Below are 18,821 nucleotides of genomic sequence, written 5' to 3'. Positions count from 1 at the left end.
ATATGCTAAAATTGCTAACATATGACATGCTAACATTGCTAACATGACATGCTAACATTGGTAAAAACATGATATGCTAACATTGCTAACAGCATATGAAATGCTAACAGCATATGAAATGCTAATATTGCTAACATCATATGACATGCTAACACTACTAATATCTTATGAAATGCTAATATATGAAATGCTAGTATCATATCAAATGCCAGCATTGCTAACATCATATAGCATGCTAACATTACTAATATCATATGAAATGCTAATATCATATGAAATGCTAACAATGCTAATATATGACATGCTAACATTGCTAACATCATATGGCACGCTAAAATTGATACCAGAATATGACACGCTAACATTGCTTACAGAATGTGACACGCTTACATTGATAACAGCATATGACACGCTAACATTGCTAACAGAATATGACACGCTACCATTGCTAACAGCAAATAGACATGATATCATTGGTAACAGCATAGACATGCTAACATTGCTAACAGCATATAAACAAGCTAACATTGCCAACATCATGTAACACGCTAACAATACTAACAGCGTATGACATGCTAGCATTACTAATATCATATGAAATGCTAACATTGCAAATATATGATATGCTAAAATTGCTTACATATGATATGCTAACATTGCTAACAGCATATGAAATACTAACATCATATGACATGCTAACACTACTAATATCTTATGAAATGCTAATATATGAAAAGCTGACATCAAATGACATGCTAACATTACTAATATATGAAATGCTAATATCATATCAAATGCCAGCATTGCTAACATCATATAACATGCTAACATTACTTTTTTTTTTTTTTTATGTCCTGCCCAGCTTCTCAGGCAAATCATATAGTTGATGTAGATGCCCATATCGGCTGTTCAGATTTACTTTACAAAAGAGAAGTGTAGGATACTTCTCTTGTTGCCTTATTTGTATTTTGACTTTATTAAATGTATTTATATTATCATTTGGTGCAGCCGGGCCGGAGCAGGAGGGGATAGAAAGAGAAAAAAAGGAAAACAGAGGGGGGAATTGTGGGGACAAGAGGGGGATTAGACAGAGAGACAAAAACAACAACAACAACAACAGAGCAACATCAGCAAATACGACATGTACAAATATGATGGTAAAAGTAATAGCAAATAAGCAGTTAGCGAAAATAAAAAATACAGAAATGACAATGAGCATTATTACGCTAAAAATGGAGCAATATGAATACCAATAGAAATAGTGCTATTGATAATAAACAATACCAACACTTTACCTTTATTATCAACAATACAATTGTTCAAATGCAACAATACAAATACGTAATGATAACTTGAGATACGAAAGAATGCAGAAAAATGGAGGGGAAGAAAGAGAAGCAACCTACATTAACCTTGTAGATTGTTATAGTAAAAATAGGTTAAGCTTTGTCAGTGTGCCATGTGTTATACCCAGTTTACCCTAGGGCAACAACGTTAATATGTTTGATGAAACGTGATTATGTGCATGAGTGTATGTGTGCATATGTACTTGTATATGTACAGTATGTGTATATGTGTGTTTGTACAGTGAATGTATATGTACAGTATGTGTATATGTATGTTTGTACAGTGAATGTATATGTACAGTATGTGTATACAGTATGTGTGTTTGTACAGTGAATGTATATGTACAGTATGTGTATGTGTGTGTTTGTACAGTGAGTGTATATGTACAGTATGTGTATATGTATGTTTGTACAGTGAATGTATATGTACAGTATGTGTGTACAGTATGTGTGTTTGTACAGTGAATGTATATGTACAGTATGTGTATGTGTGTGTTTGTACAGTGAGTGTATATGTACAGTATGTGTATATGTATGTTTGTACAGTGAATGTATATGTACAGTATGTGTATATGTGTGTTTGTATAATGAGTGTGCGTGTGGATGTACGAACTTTGAGTGTGTAAATATGTACTGTATTTGTATATGTATGTGGGAGCGTAGGTACCTATGTATGTCTGTATGTATGTATGCGAGTATATGTGAATTTGCATGTACAATACATTTGACTCCCAGTGTGTGCGGGAGCCAGAGTACGGCCCCAGCCTCCCCGAAAGTCCATCCCGTAAACAGTAGGTGTGGTGCTCAGGGAACCAGGGGCCACCGCCCCCACGCAGCCAAGCCGGACAGCGACAGGAACCCCAGAGCCTGGCCCACCGCGCCGCCCACAAGGGCCAGCAACAGGCCGCAGACAGACGCACCCGGCAGAGGACAAGGCACGAGAAAAGCAGGGGGAAGCCAGACTCCAAGCCAGCGAGAGACCACACCCCACACGGACAGAAAGGCGGGACGCCCCGCCCGAGGGGCCCGGAGACCCCCCGCAACCGGACGGGAAGACCGCCCCCGCCCCACCGGCAACTGGGCCCCCATGAGCCCCCCCCACCCCCGGAGAGCCCGGCGAGGCCAGCCCACGGCCACCCCACCCAAGCCGGCCGCCACAGGACCACCCAGCACGGGCCACGGGACCCACCCACCCCACCCGCAGGGACCCCAACGATGGAGATGGAACAACCAGCAACCGCCCCGCCGAGTCCCCCCCTGAGGTAGGGGAAATAAATAAATAAATAAATAAATAATAATAATATTAATAAAATACATTAAAAAATAAGAATAAATAAATAATGAAATCTATTTAAAAAAAAAAAAAAAAAAAAAGAATTAAAAGAAGATCACAGACATGCTGACACACAAGGTCGCTACCCCAACAACTGGCCGACTCGCAGCACCTCGGAATACCCTGCAGCACCAAACTACCACAGTAGACGCAGGGACCAGACCCAGCAGGCCCCAACCAAGACGGGCACCCGGAAGGGATGGACCGTGGGACCCAGGAGCTCCAGACACGCAGTCCGGATGCAGTAGCCTGAGGCGCCGACCCCCACCCGACAGGCTAACATTACTAATATCTTATGAAATGTTAACATTGCTAACATATGACATGCTAACATTGCTACTAGCTTAACTGCAGCTCGTGTCACAAAGTCTGTCATTTCAAGTACTGAAATACTACAATAAGTCAAATACAACAAAGTACTAGAAGTACAAAAAGATGAGTACAAGTACAAAATACACAAATAAGTGCTGTCTTTAAAACTGCAGTATTGGCCCTCTTGTAGCGTCCCTGTGGGAACTTTGACCGAGTATTTGAAGTAATACTTCAGTCAAAGTACTTAATGAAAGTGATAATAATTATGAGGAAGTAGGAGACAAGAACACACCTGAGAAGTTCTTCCTGCCGTGTTAAACCTCCTTAAACTCTCTTCTGGCCCAAAACTAAGACACACATGAGTCCTGTCAAGACAGGTGAGTGTTCCAGCAGGTATGTGGGCGGGGCCAAGAGAACAGGCTCCGTCACCATGACGACTAAACGGGAATAACGACTATGTAGGAAAACAGCAAGTTTGTCAGAAGGTGAACATCCCTTCATTACAGAAATACACAAAGTACACAAAGTACACAGAATACATCAACATTGTACTCTAGAAGTACTTAAAGTATTACAATACCAAAGACTAAGTTGCTTAAAACACTAAGTCACTCTTATTTACTTTTATTTATTTACTGAATACTGGAAAAACATTTTCTCACAGCTAATGCTAACAATAACCAGTTAGATAATGCTAATGATAGCCAGTCAGCTAACGCTAACTTTAGCTAATGTTGTTGTTATCCAGTTAGCTGATGCTACTGTTAGCCAAAGGTAATGCTAACATTAGCCATTTATCTAAAGCTAACATTAAATATTGCTACAACATTAGCTAATGCTAACATTAATCCGTTAACAGATGCTAACATTAGCTAATGCTAACATTAATCAGATAGCATTAGTTAATGTTAGCATCAGCTAACAATAACAGTTAGCTAATTAGCTAACTGGCTAACATTGGCCAGTTACTTAACTTTAGTCAGTTAGCTAATGTTTACATTAGCTAATGCTAACATTAGCATTATCTAATGTTTACATTTGCTAAATACTAGTTAGCTAATGTCTAGATTAGCTAATGCTAATGTTAGCCCTTTAACTGTTTACATTACCTAATGCTAACATTAACATTTAGCTAATGCTAACATTATCCATTTAAATAAACCTTACATTAGCTAAAGCTAACATTAACCAATTAGCTAATGCTAACTTTAGCCAGTTAGCTACTTTTTGCATTAGCTAATGCTAACATTAGCCATTTAACTAATGCTTACTTTAGCTAATGCTAACATTGGCCAGTTAGCTAATGTTTACATTAGCTAATGCTAACCTTATCAGCTCGCTAATGCTTACATTAGCTAATGCTAACTTTAACCGGTTAGCTAATGCTAACATTAGTCAGTTAGCTAATGCTAACGATGACATTAGCCAAGTGGCTAATATTAATAACAGAAAGAAACAACCCTTTTGTGCGAATGAGTGTGAATGAGTGTAAATGGGGGAGGGAGGTTTTTTGGGTTGGTGCACTAATTGTAAGTGTATCTTGTGTTTTTTATGTTGATTTAATAAATAAATTTAAAATATATATATATTTTTTTTCTTGTGCCAATCGATCCACGGACCGGTACCGGTGGTTGCGGACCAATGCTGTAGCGTGTTTACGTGTGGGTGATATCATGTGCGATACAAGCAGTCCTGTAGCGTGTTTACTTGTGTATGGTATCATGTGCGATACAAGCAGTCCTAAAGAGCGTTTACTTGTGTGTGATATCATGTGCAATACAAGCAGTCCTGTAGTGTGTTTACTTGTGTGTGATATCATGTGCAATACAAGCAGTCCCGTAGCGTGTTTACTTGTGTGTAACATCATGTGCAATACAAGCAGTCCTGTAGCGTGTTTAGTTGTGTGCGATATCATTTGTGATACAAGCAGTCCTGTAGCTTGTTTGCTTATGTGTGATATCATGTGTGATACACGCAGTGTGTTTACTTGTGTGTGATATCATGTGCGATGCAGAGTGTTTACTTGTGTGTAATATCATGAGTGATACAAGCAGAGTGTTTACTAATGTGTAATATGTGTGATACAAGCAGAGTGTTTACTTGTGTGTGATATCATGTGCGATACAAGCAGTCCTGTAGCGTGTTTACTTGTGTGTGATATCATGTGCGATACAAGCAGAGTGTTTACTTGTGTGGGATATCATGTGTGATGCAGAGTGTTTACTAGTGTGTGATATCATGTGCGATACAAGCAGAGTGTTTACTTGTGTGTGATATCATGTGTGATGCAGAGTGTTTACTAGTGTGTGATATCATGTGCGATACAAGCAGAGTGTTTACTTGTGTGTGATACAAGCACAGTGTTTACTTGCGTGTGATACAAGCAGAGTGTTTACTTGTGCGTGATATCATGTGCGATACAAGCAGAGTGTTTACTTGTGTGTGATATCATGTGCGATACAAGCAGTGTTTACTAGTGTGTAATATGTGCAATACAAGCAGAGAGTTTACAAGTGTGGGATATCATGTGCGATACAAGCAGAGTGTTTACTCGTGTGTGATATCATGTGCGATACAAGCAGTCCTAAAGATAGTTTGTGTGTGATATAATGTGCGATACAAGCAGAGTGTGTACAAAGATGACAGACAGTTAACATCTAAATGTCCTCCAAAAAACACACCATTTATTTTATTTTACTAAAGTCATATACAAAAGGTAAACATGCTAGGCTACTCGGAGCTAGCAGATACACAACAGCTCAGCGCAAACAAACTAGACATAGGTTATAATCTTTGAACAATAAAAGGTGACATGCGTCAATATAAACAAAGCATTATAGTTACAGTATTACTTACACATAAAGTCTCCAAGGCAGATTAGAATGTATCCAGTAACAAACGTGTCCGCATCATTCAATTTACTGCAACATGAGCTTAATTTCATGAATCATTGTGACCACTAGGTAACACATTTTTGTATCATTCCTGCTGATATCACATCATTAAGTGTATCGGACAATACTCTTGGCTGCATCATTGATATCGTAAGTAAAAAGAAGTGTATGGGACACGTTTATAGTGACAACATTCATACTGACAAATTTTGAATCTTCAGGTTTTAGGTGAAATTTTAGCATTTAGAGTTGATTTATGAATGTAAATAAAACATTTATAATGTAAACATGTTCATTAACTTTATAAATGTGAGAAGTAAACATGTCCATGAACTTTATATATTTATAAATGTGAGAAGTAAACATGTTCATAAACAGGAAAGATTTGAGGCGTTGATCATTTGACAAATTAACTTTAGTTGTGATGTCATCAATAGAATTGTCAATATGAATAATACTGCAATACTACTTCAATATGTTGGTGAATAATACTGCAACACTACTTCAATATGTTGGTGAATAATACTGCAATGCTACTTCAATATGTTGGTGAATACTACTGCAATATGTTGGTGAATAATACTGCAATACTACTTCAATATGTTGGTGAATAATACTGCAATACTACTTCAATATGTTGGTGAATACTACTGCAATATGTTGGTGAATAATACTGCAATACTACTTCAATAGGTTGGTGAATAATACTGCAATACTACTTCAATATGTGGGTGAATAATACTGCAATACTACTTCAATATGTGGGTGAAAAATACTGCAATACTACTTCAATATGTTGGTGAAAAATACTGCAATACTACTTCAATGTGTTGGTGAATAATACTGCAATACTACTTCAATATGTTGGTGAATAATACTGCAATACTACTTCAATATGTTGGTGAATAATACTGCAATACTGCTTCAATATGTTGGTGAACAATACTGCAACACTACAATATGTTGGTGAATAATACTGCAACACTACAATATGTTGGTGGATAATACTGCAACACTACTTCAATATGTTGGTGGATAATACTGCAATACTGCTTCAATATGTTGGTAAATAATACTGCAATACTACAAAATGTTGGTGAATAATACTGCGATACTGCTTCAATATGTTGGTGAATAATATTGCAACACTACAATATGTTGGTGAATAATACTGCAACACTACTTCAATATGTTGGTGGATAATACTGCAACACTACTTCAATATGTTGGTGAATAATACTGCAACACTACTTCAATATATTGGTGAATAATACCGCAATACTACTTCAATATGTTGGTGAATAATACTGCAATACTACAATATGTTGATGAATAATACTGCAACACTAATTCAATATGTTGGTGAATAATACTGCAACACCACAATATGTTTGTGAATAACACTGCAATACTACAATGTTGGTGAATAATACTGCAATATGTTGGTGAATAATACTGCAATACTACAATATGTTGGTGAATAATACTGCAAAACTAATTCAACATGTTGGTGTATAATACTGCAACACTACTTCAATATGTTGGTGAATAATACTGCAATACTACTTCAATATGTTGGTGAATAATACTGCAATACTACTTCAATATGTTGGTGAATAATACTGCAATACTACTTCAATATGTTGCTGAATAATACTGCAACACTAATTCAATATGTTGGTGAATAATACTGCAACACCACAATATGTTGGTGAATAATACTGCAACACTACTTCAATATGTTGGTGAATAATACTGCAATATTACTTCAATATGTTGGTGAATAATACTGCAACACTACTTCAATATGTTGGTGAATGATACTGCAACACTACGTCAATATGTTGGTGAATAATACTGCAATACTACAATATGTTGGTGAACAATACTGCAATACTACTTCAATATATTGGTGAATAATACTGCAACACTACTTCAATATGTTGGTGAATAAAACTGCAATACTACTTCAATATGTTGGTGAATAATACTGCAATACTGCTTCAATATGTTGGTGAATAATACTGCAACACTACAATATGTTGGTGAATAATACTGCAACACTACTTCAATATGTTGGTGGATAATACTGCAATACTACTTCATTATGTTGGTGAATAATACTGCAATACTACAATATGTTGGTGAATAATACTGCAACACTACTTCAATATGTTGGTGAATAATACTGCAATACTACTTCATTATGTTGGTGAATAATACTGCAATACTACAATAGAGGGGGGGGGGGTTACCCACATATGCGGTCCTCTCCAAGGATTCTCATAGTCATTCACCGACGTCCCACTGGGGTGAGTTTTTCCTTGCCCGTATGTGGGCTCTGTACCGAGGATGTCGTTGTGGCTTGTACAGCCCTTTGAGACACTTGTGATTTAGGGCTATATAAATAAACATTGATTGATTGATTGATATGTTGGTGAATAATACTGCAATATTACTTCAATATGTTGGTGAATAATAATGCAATACTGCTTCAATATGTTGGTGAATAATACTGCAATACTACTTCAATATGTTGGTAAATAATACTGCAACACTACAATATGTTGGTGAATAATACTGCAACACTAATTCAATATGTTGGTGAATAATACTGCAACACCACAATATGTTTGTGAATAACACTGCAATACTACAATGTTGGTGAATAATACTGCAATATGTTGGTGAATAATACTGCAATACTACTTCGATATGTTGGTGAATAATACTGCAACACTAATTCAACATGTTGGTGTATAATACTGCAACACTACTTCAATATGTTGGTGAATAATACTACAATACTACTTCAATATGTTGGTGAATAATACTGCAACACTACTTCAATATGTTGTGGATAATACTGCAACACTTAAATATGTTGGTGAATAATACTGCAATACTACTTCAATATGTTGGTGAATAATACTGCAACACTACTTCAATATGTTGGTGAATAATACTGCAATACTACAATAGAGGGGGGGGGGGGGGGGTTACCCACATATGCGGTCCTCTCCAAGGATTCTCATAGTCATTCACCGACGTCCCACTGGGGTGAGTTTTTCCTTGCCCGTATGTGGGCTCTGTACCGAGGATGTCGTTGTGGCTTGTACAGCCCTTTGAGACACTTGTGATTTAGGGCTATATAAATAAACATTGATTGATTGATTGATATGTTGGTGAATAATACTGCAATATTACTTCAATATGTTGGTGAATAATAATGCAATACTGCTTCAATATGTTGGTGAATAATACTGCAATACTACTTCAATATGTTGGTAAATAATACTGCAACACTACAATATGTTGGTGAATAATACTGCAACACTAATTCAATATGTTGGTGAATAATACTGCAACACCACAATATGTTTGTGAATAACACTGCAATACTACAATGTTGGTGAATAATACTGCAATATGTTGGTGAATAATACTGCAATACTACTTCGATATGTTGGTGAATAATACTGCAACACTAATTCAACATGTTGGTGTATAATACTGCAACACTACTTCAATATGTTGGTGAATAATACTACAATACTACTTCAATATGTTGGTGAATAATACTGCAACACTACTTCAATATGTTGTGGATAATACTGCAACACTTAAATATGTTGGTGAATAATACTGCAATACTACTTCAATATGTTGGTGAATAATACTGCAACACTACTTCAATATGTTGGTGAATAATACTGCAATACTACTTCAATATGTTGGTGAATAATACTGCAACACTACTTCAATATGTTGGTGAATAATACTGCAACACTACTTCTATATGTTGGTGAATAATACTGCAATACTACTTCAATATATTGGTGAATAATACTGCAACACTACTTCAATAAGTTGGTGAATAAAACTGCAATACTACTTCAATATGTTGGTGAATAATACTGCAACACTACAATATGTTGGTGAATAATACTGCAACACTACTTCAATATGTTGGTGAATAATACTGCAATACTACTTCAATATGTTGGTGAATAATACTGCAATACCACTTCAATATGTTGGTGAATAATGCAATACCACTTCAATATGTTGGTGAATAATACTGCAATACTGCTTCAATATGTTGGTGAATAATACTGCAACACTACAATATGTTGGTGAATAATACTGCAACACTAATTCAATATGTTGGTGAATAATACTGCAACACCACAATATGTTTGTGAATAACACTGCAATACTACAATGTTGGTGAATAATACTGCAATATGTTGGTGAATAATACTGCAATACTACTTCAATATGTTGGTGAATAATACTGCAACACTAATTCAACATGTTGGTGTATAATACTGCAACACTACTTCAATATGTTGGTGAATAATACTGCAATACTACTTCAATATGATGGTGAATAATACTGCAACACTACTTCAATATGTTGGTGAATAATACTGCAATACTACTTCAATATGTTGGTGAATAATACTGCAATACCACTTCAATATGTTGGTGAATAATGCAATACAACTTCAATATGTTGGTGAATAATACTGCAATACTGCTTCAATATGTTGGTGAATAATACTGCAACACTACAATATGTTGGTGAATAATACTGCAACACTACTTCAATATGTTGGTGGATAATACTGCAACACTACTTCAATGTGTTGGTGAATAATACTGCAATACTACTTCAATATGTTGGTGAATAATACTGCAATACTACAATATGTTGGTGAATAATACTGCAATATTACTTCAATATGTTGGTGAATAATAATGCAATACTGCTTCAATATGTTGGTGAATAATACTGCAACACTACAATATGTTGGTGAATAATACTGCAACACTACAATATGTTGGTGTATAATACTGCAACACCACAATATGTTGGTGAATAATACTGCATCACTACTTCAATATGTTGGTGAATAATACTGCAACACTACAATATGTTGGGGAATAATACTGCAACACTACAAAATGTTGGTGAATAATACTGCAATACTACTTCAATATGTTGGTGAATAATACTGCAATACTACTTCAATATGTTGGTGAATAATACTGCAACACTAATTCAATATGTTGGTGAATAATACTGCAACACTAATTCAATATGTTGGTGAATAATACTGCAACACTACTTCAATATGTTGGTGAATAATACTGCAATACTACTTCAATATGTTGGTGAATAATACTGCAACACTACTTCAATATGTTGGTGAATAATACTGCAACACTACTTCAATATGTTGGTGAATAAAACTGCAATACTACTTCAATATGTTGGTGAATAAAACTGCAATACTACTTCAATATGTTGGTGAATAATACTGCAACACTACAATATGTTGGTGAATAATACTGCAATACTACTTCAATGTGTTGGTGAATAATACTGCAATACTACTTCAATGTGTTGGTGAATAATACTGCAATACTACTTCAATATGTTGGTGAATAATGCAATACCACTTGAATATGTTGGTGTATAATACTGCAATACTACTTCAATATGTTGGTGAATAATACTGCAATACTGCTTCAATATGTTGGTGAATAATACTGCAACACTACAATATGTTGGTGAATAATACTGCAACACTACTTCAATATGTTGGTGGATAATACTGCAACACTACTTCAATGTGTTGGTGAATAGTACTGCAATACTACTTCAATATGTTGTTGAATAATACTGCAATACTACAATATGTTGGTGAATAATACTGCAATATTACTTCAATATGTTGGTGAATAATAATGCAATACTGCTTTAATATGTTGGTGAATAATACTGCAACACTACAATATGTTGGTGATTAATACTGCAACACTACAATATGTTGGTGAATAATACTGCAACACTAATTCAATATGTTGGTGTATAATACTGCAACACCACAATATGTTGGTGAATAATACTGCATCACTACTTCAATATGTTGGTGAATAATACTGCAACACTACTTCAATATGTTGGTGTATAATACTGCAACACCACAATATGTTGGTGAATAATACTGCATCACTACTTCAATATGTTGGTGAATAATACTGCAACACTACTTCAATATGTTGGTGAATAACACTGCAATACTACTTCAATATGTTGGTGAATACTACTACAATATGTTGGTGAATAATACTGCAACACTACTTCAATATGTTGGTAGATAATACTGCAACACTACTTCAATATGTTGGTGAATAATACTGCAATACTACTTCAATATGTTGGTGAATAATACTGCAATACTACTTCAATATGTTGGTGAATAATAATGCAATACTACTTCAATATGTTGGTGAATACTGCAATACTACTTCAAAATGTTGGTGAATAATACTGCAATACTGCTTCAATATGTTGGTGAATAATACTGCAACACTACAATATGTTGGTGAATAATACTGCAACACTACTTCAATATGTTGGTGGATAATACTGCAACACTACAATATGTTGGTGAATAATACTGCAATACTACTTCAATATGTTGGTGAATAATACTGCAATACTACAATAGGTTGGTGAATAATACTGCAACACTACTTCAATATGTTGGTATATAATACTTCAATTAGTTGGTGAATAATACTGCAACACTACTTCAATATGTTGGTGAATAATACTGCAATACTACTTCAATATGTTGGTTAATAATACTGCAACACTACAATATGTTGGTGAATAATACTGCAACACTAATTCAATATGTTGGTGTATATTACTGCAACACCACAATATATTGGTGAATAATACTGCATCAGTACTTCAATATGTTGGTGAATAATACTGCAACACTACTTCAATATGTTGGTGAATAATACTGCAACAATACTTCAATGTGTTGGTGAATAATACTGCAATACTACAATATGTTGGTGAATAATACTGCAATACTACAATATGTTGGTGAATAATACTGCAACACTAATTCAATATGTTGGTGTATATTACTGCAACACCACAATATATTGGTGAATAATACTGCATCACTACTTCAATATGTTGGTGAATAATACTGCAACACTACTTCAATATGTTGGTGAATAATACTGCAACAATACTTCAATATGTTGGTGAATAATACTGCAATACTACTTCAATATGTTGGTGAATAATACTGCAATACTACAATATGTTGGTGAATAATACTGCATCAATACTTCAATATGTTGGTGAATAATACTGCTACACTACAGTATGTTGGTGAATAATACTGCAACACCACAATATGTTGGTGAATAATACTGCAACACTACTTCAATATGTTGGTGAATAAAACTGCAACACTACTTCAATATGTTGGTGAATAAAACTGCAATACTACTTCAATATGTTGGTGAATAATACTGCAACACTACTTCAATATGTTGGTGAATATTAATGCAATACTACAATATGTTGGTGAATAATACTGCAACACTACTTCAATATGTTGGTGAATAATACTGCAACACTACTTCAATATGTTGGTGAATAATACTGCAACACTACTTCAATATGTTGGTGAATAATACTGCAACACTACTTCAATATGTTGGTGAATAATACTACAATGCTACAATATGTTGGTGAATAGTACTACAATACTACTTCAATATGTTGGTGAATAATACTGCAAAACTACTTCCATATGTTGGTGAATAATACTGCAACACTACAATATGTTGGTGAATAATACTGCAATACTACTTCAATATGTTGTTGAATAATACTGCAATACTACTTCAATATGTTGGTGAATAATGTGGCAATATTACTTCAATATTTTGGCGAATAATACAGCAATACTACAATACTACTTCAATATGTTGGTGAATAATACTGCAATACTACTTCAATATGTTGGTGAATACTACTGCAATACTACTTCAATATGTTGGTGAATACTACTGCAATACTACTTCAATATGTTGGTGAATACTACTGCAATATGTTGGTGAATAATACTACAATATCAATCAATCAATCAATCAATGTTTATTTATATAGCCCTAAATCAAAAAAGTCTCAAAGGGCTGCACAAGCCAAAACGACATCCTCGGCGCAGAGCCCACACGAGGGACGTCGATGTGAATGACTATGAGAAACCTTGGGGAGGATCGCATATGTGGGTAACCCCCCCTCTAAGTACAGTCCCTAGTGGATCCAACATAACAGTGAGAGTCCAGTCCATAGTGGGGCCAGCAGGAGACCATCCCGAGCGGAGACAGGTCAGTAGCGCAGAGACGTCCCCAACCGATGCACAGGCGAGTGGTCCACCCCGGGTCTCAACTCTGGACAGCCAGCACCTCATCCATGGTCACCGGAGCCGAAATAACCCAGCGAGGGGGCAGACGAGAAAAGAAAACGGCAGATCAACTGGTCTAAAAAAGGGGGGTCTATTTAAAAGCTAGAGTATACAAATGAGTTTTAAGATGGGACTTAAATGCTTCTACTGAGGTAGCATCTCTAACTGTTACCGGGAGGGCATTCCATAGTACTGGGGCCCGAACAGAAAACGCTCTGTAGCCCGCAGACTTTTTTTGGGCTCTGGGAATCACTAATAAGCCGGAGTTCTTTGAACGCAGATTTCTTGCCGGGACATATGGTACAATACAATCGGCAAGATAGGCTGCAGCTAGACCGTGTAGTATTTTATACGTAAGTAGTAAAACCTTAAAGTCACATCTTAAGTGCACAGGAAGCCAGTGCAGGTGAGCCAGTATACTACTTCAATATGTTGGTGAATAATACTGCAACACTACTTCAATATGTTGGTGAATAATACTGCAACACTACTTCAATATGTTGGTGAATTATACTGCAACACTACTTCAATATGTTGGTGAATAATACTGCAACACTACTTCAATATGTTGGTGAATAATACTACAATACTAATTCAATATGTTGGTGAATAATACTGCAATACTACTTCCATATGTTGGTGAATAATACTGCAAAACTACTTCCATATGTTGGTGAATAATACTGCAACACTACTTCAATATGTTGATGAATAATACTGCAACACTACAATATGTTGATGAATAATACTGCAATACTACTTTAATATGGTGGTGAATAATGCGGCAATATTACTTCAATATGTTGGTGAATAATACTGCAATACTACAATACTACTTCAATATGTTGGTGAATACTACTGCAATATGTTGGTGAATAATACTACAATACTACTTCAATATGTTGGTGAGTAATACTGCAATACTACCTCCATATGTTGGTGAATAATACTGAAAAACTACTGCCATATGTTGGTGAATAATACTGCAACACTACTTCAATATGTTGATGAATAATACTGCAATACTACTTCAATATGTTGGTGAATAATACTGCAATACTACTTTAATATATTGGTGAATAATGCGGCAATATTACTTCAATATGTTGGTGAATAATACTGCAATACTACTTCAATATGTTGGTGAATAATACTGCAATACTACTTCAATATGTTGGTGAATACTACTGCAATATGTTGGTGAATAATACTACAATACTACTTCAATATGTTGGTGAATAATACTGCAATACTACTTCAATATTTTGGTGAATAATACTACAATACTACTTCAATATGTTGGTGAATAATACTGCAATACTACACTATTCATCTACTTCAAGTACTACTTGTACTTGTTTAGATGTCATCAAGTTGTTGCATGATCTTTTTGTTGGCACGCAGTTGTGTGAAGAATGTGGACTGGCTGGTCCACTAAAGACACACCATGTGGGACTGAAACTAAAGTCTGATCAGTGGACTGGCTGGTCCACTTAAGACACCATGTGGCACTGAAACTAAAGTCTGATCAGTGGACTGGGTGGTCCACTAAAGACACACCACGTGTGCCTGAAACTAAAGTCTGATGTTCAGTGGACTGGCTGGTCCACTAAAGACACACCATGGGGGAGTGAAACCAAAGTCTAATGTTCAGTGGACTGGTTGGTCCACTAAAGACACACCACGTGTGCCTGAAACTAAAGTCTGATGTTCAGTGGACTGGCTGGTCCACTAAAGACACACCATGGGGGAGTGAAACCAAAGTCTAATGTTCAGTGGACTGGCTGGTCCACTAAAGACACAATGTGTGGGAATGACACTAAAAGTCATGTTTAGTGGTGATGTCACAACATTACACTCTTTAGTTTAGTTTAGTTTAGTTTAGTTTAATTTAGTGTCTCAAGATGGCGGCACCCTGCTCGGCTGCAGAGGCTCGTGGTAGTAATAAAACTTTTTTGGCAAATATATATCGGTAAATTCTGTAAATTTCAAAGTTAACTTTCAGCGAAGTCACTCCATTGTAACATACGACCGCCAGACAATTTTAGATGTAAATAAATCAAACAGTTTTAGACCAAAAGATGCGTATACACTGGATCTCATCGGTAGCATGGGAATACTACGCCGGCTACATCCAGCGGCCTGTGAAGCAGCGGAGCCAAGTACCAGCGGGGACCGTCAACGGAGGTAAGCGGTGTGATCGGAAGCAGAAACGGGGATGCCGAGCAGGGCTAACAACAAAGCTAGAAGGCAATCCTCACAGAACGCCGCTTCCTTCCATCCTGCTTTCAAATGTCCGGTCCCTGGAGAACAAACTGCACTACCTGAAGCTGGATTTAAATGCAAGACGGGAGATGAGGGACTGCTGCGCCATATTTCTCACAGAAACGTGGCTGAAACCATCCAATCCGGACGAGGCAGTTAGCATCGAGGGGCTAACAATGTTTCGGTCGGACAGGAGCAGCACTCTCACTGGTAAATCCCGAGGCGGCGGTATTTGCATATACATCAACAACAACTGGTGCAAGAATGAGAAGATAGTTAATAGTTCTACATTGGGAGAGCAGTGACATGAGACTATGAAATGCAGGCCATTTTATTTACACCGGGAATTCAGTGCTATGATCTTCACAGCAGTGTACATTCCTCCCAGTGCTAACATCAAACAAGCCTTGAATGCTTTGTACAGCCCTATCAATGAACTGCAATCTACACATCCAGAGGGAGTTTTCAACGTGGCACAGGACTTTAAGCAAGCAAACACCTCGGCTCCTCAGGCCATCTATCTGTGATGCTAATTCCTGCATACAAGCCCCTGCTGATCAGAAAGCAAGCTACAGTGAAGCAGGTGAGGACCTGGCCAGAGGGAGCAATGGAAGCATTACAAGACTGCTTCGAAATCACAGACTGTGACATGTTCAAGGCAGTCGCCACCAACAATAATCACACATGTGTGGACGAGTATGCAGAGTCTGTGTCCGCATACATTCAGAAGTGCATGGAGGATGTTCGTGTGATCAAGAACATCCCCACACGGGCCAACGAAAAACCCTGGATGAACTATGAGGTACGTGCAATGCTGAAGGCTCGAAACAACGCTTTTAAATCTGGCGACATGGTAGCACTTAAAACAGCCAGAGCTAACCTGAACCGTGCCGTTAGGGTTACAAAGCGTGCTCACTGTCAGAAAGTGCAGGACTTCTTCGAGAACCCCACAAACACTAGACGAATGTGGCAGGGCATACATGACTATAAAGCTGCCCCCCGTCCCTGTGAAAACATCAGCTTCCTTAACGACCTAAACAACCACTTTGCAAGGTTTGAGGCACTAAATCCATCCCTCCCCCCGATGAGCAGCCGCTCAACCTGGACACAGCGGATGTCCGGAAAACCCTGAGGAGAGTGAACCCCTGGAAAACAGCAGGACCTGATGACATTACGGGCAGGGTGCTTAAGGGATGTGCAGACCAGCTGGCTGGGGTTCTCACAGACATCTTCAACACCTCGCTGACCCAGGCTGTGGTACCATCATGTTTTATGATGGCCACAATTATTCCAGTGCCTAAAAAACCCACAATCTCCTCCCTCAATGATTATCGCCCCGTGGCACTCACCCCCATCATAATGAAGTGCTTGGAGAGGCTGGTAAAGGAATGCATTGTCTCCAGACTTCCCTCCACATTCGACCCATACCAGTTTGCTTATCACCCTAACCGCTCCACAGAGGACGCCATCTCCTCTGCACTCCACCTGAGCTTAGAACATCTGGAAGGAAAGGACACACGTGCGGATGTTGTTTCTGGACTTCAGCTCGGCGTTCAACACCATCATCCCGCAGCACTTGGTGAGCAAACTGGCCCCCCTTGGATTCAGTACCCCCCTGTGCAACTGGTTGCTTGACTTCCTCAGACAGACCCCACTCTGTGAGAGTGGGCAACAACACCTCCAGTGCCATCTCCCAGAGCACCGGCTCCCCCCAGGGCTGCATCCTGAGTCCATTGCTGTTTACGTTGATGACCCATGACTGCTGCGCTAGGTCCACTACTAACCACATTGTGAAGTATGCGGATGACAACAATAGTGGGCCTCATCCGTGACAACAACGACATGGACTACAGGGAGGAGGTGAAACATCTGGTTGACTGGTGCAGAACCAACAACCTGAACGTCGACAAGACCAAGGAGATCATCGTCGACTTCAGGAGGCACCAGTTCAGCCACACTCCACTCTTCATCAACGGCACAGCAGTGGACATGGTAAGCAGCACCAAGTTCCTGGGGATGCAGATAACTGACAATATGACCTGGTCCCTACACATGTAGGGACCATACTCGTGTAAAAAGAGCTCAGCAGCGCATGCACTTTTTGCGTGGGATAAAAAGAGCACAGCTCCCTCCCCCCATTCTCACCACATTCTACAGAGGCACTATAGAGAGCCTACCAGTGACGTGCAGTCAGTAGAGGCAGGGGAGGCGGGGCCTCACCTGCCATCATGGAAAGAAAAAAAATGTAAAAAGAAAAAAAAATAATAATAATTTTTATATGTATTCAGTGATTATACTAAAGTTATTTTTCATTTAACTTCACCAGTTTTAGATTTTTTTTTTTTTTTTTTTTCACATTTGCCGTTCAAATACAGAG

At 37.5% G+C, this 18,821-nt stretch overlaps 1 protein-coding gene across 4 annotated transcripts in view; it reads right to left on the bottom strand.

Annotated features, from left to right (window-relative positions):
• LOC133651709 (oxysterol-binding protein-related protein 7-like) overlaps positions 1-18,821 on the bottom strand; it is a 94,213-nt gene that overhangs the window by 73,472 nt on the left and 1,920 nt on the right. For 2 of the 4 annotated variants that reach the window (XM_062049746.1, XM_062049750.1), the window contains exon 1: positions 3,284-3,344. The exons of the other annotated variants lie outside the window; for them this stretch is intronic. The gene's annotated coding sequence lies outside the window, so the exon portion shown is untranslated. Of the gene's footprint in view, positions 1-3,283; positions 3,345-18,821 lie in introns of those variants that run through there. 4 annotated transcript variants of the gene reach the window in all.

The sequence above is a fragment of the Entelurus aequoreus genome, linkage group LG06, assembly GCF_033978785.1.
Source record: "Entelurus aequoreus isolate RoL-2023_Sb linkage group LG06, RoL_Eaeq_v1.1, whole genome shotgun sequence".
In the NCBI taxonomy this organism is placed as follows: domain Eukaryota; kingdom Metazoa; phylum Chordata; class Actinopteri; order Syngnathiformes; family Syngnathidae; genus Entelurus; species Entelurus aequoreus.
This window is presented reverse-complemented; position numbering and strand designations above follow the sequence as displayed.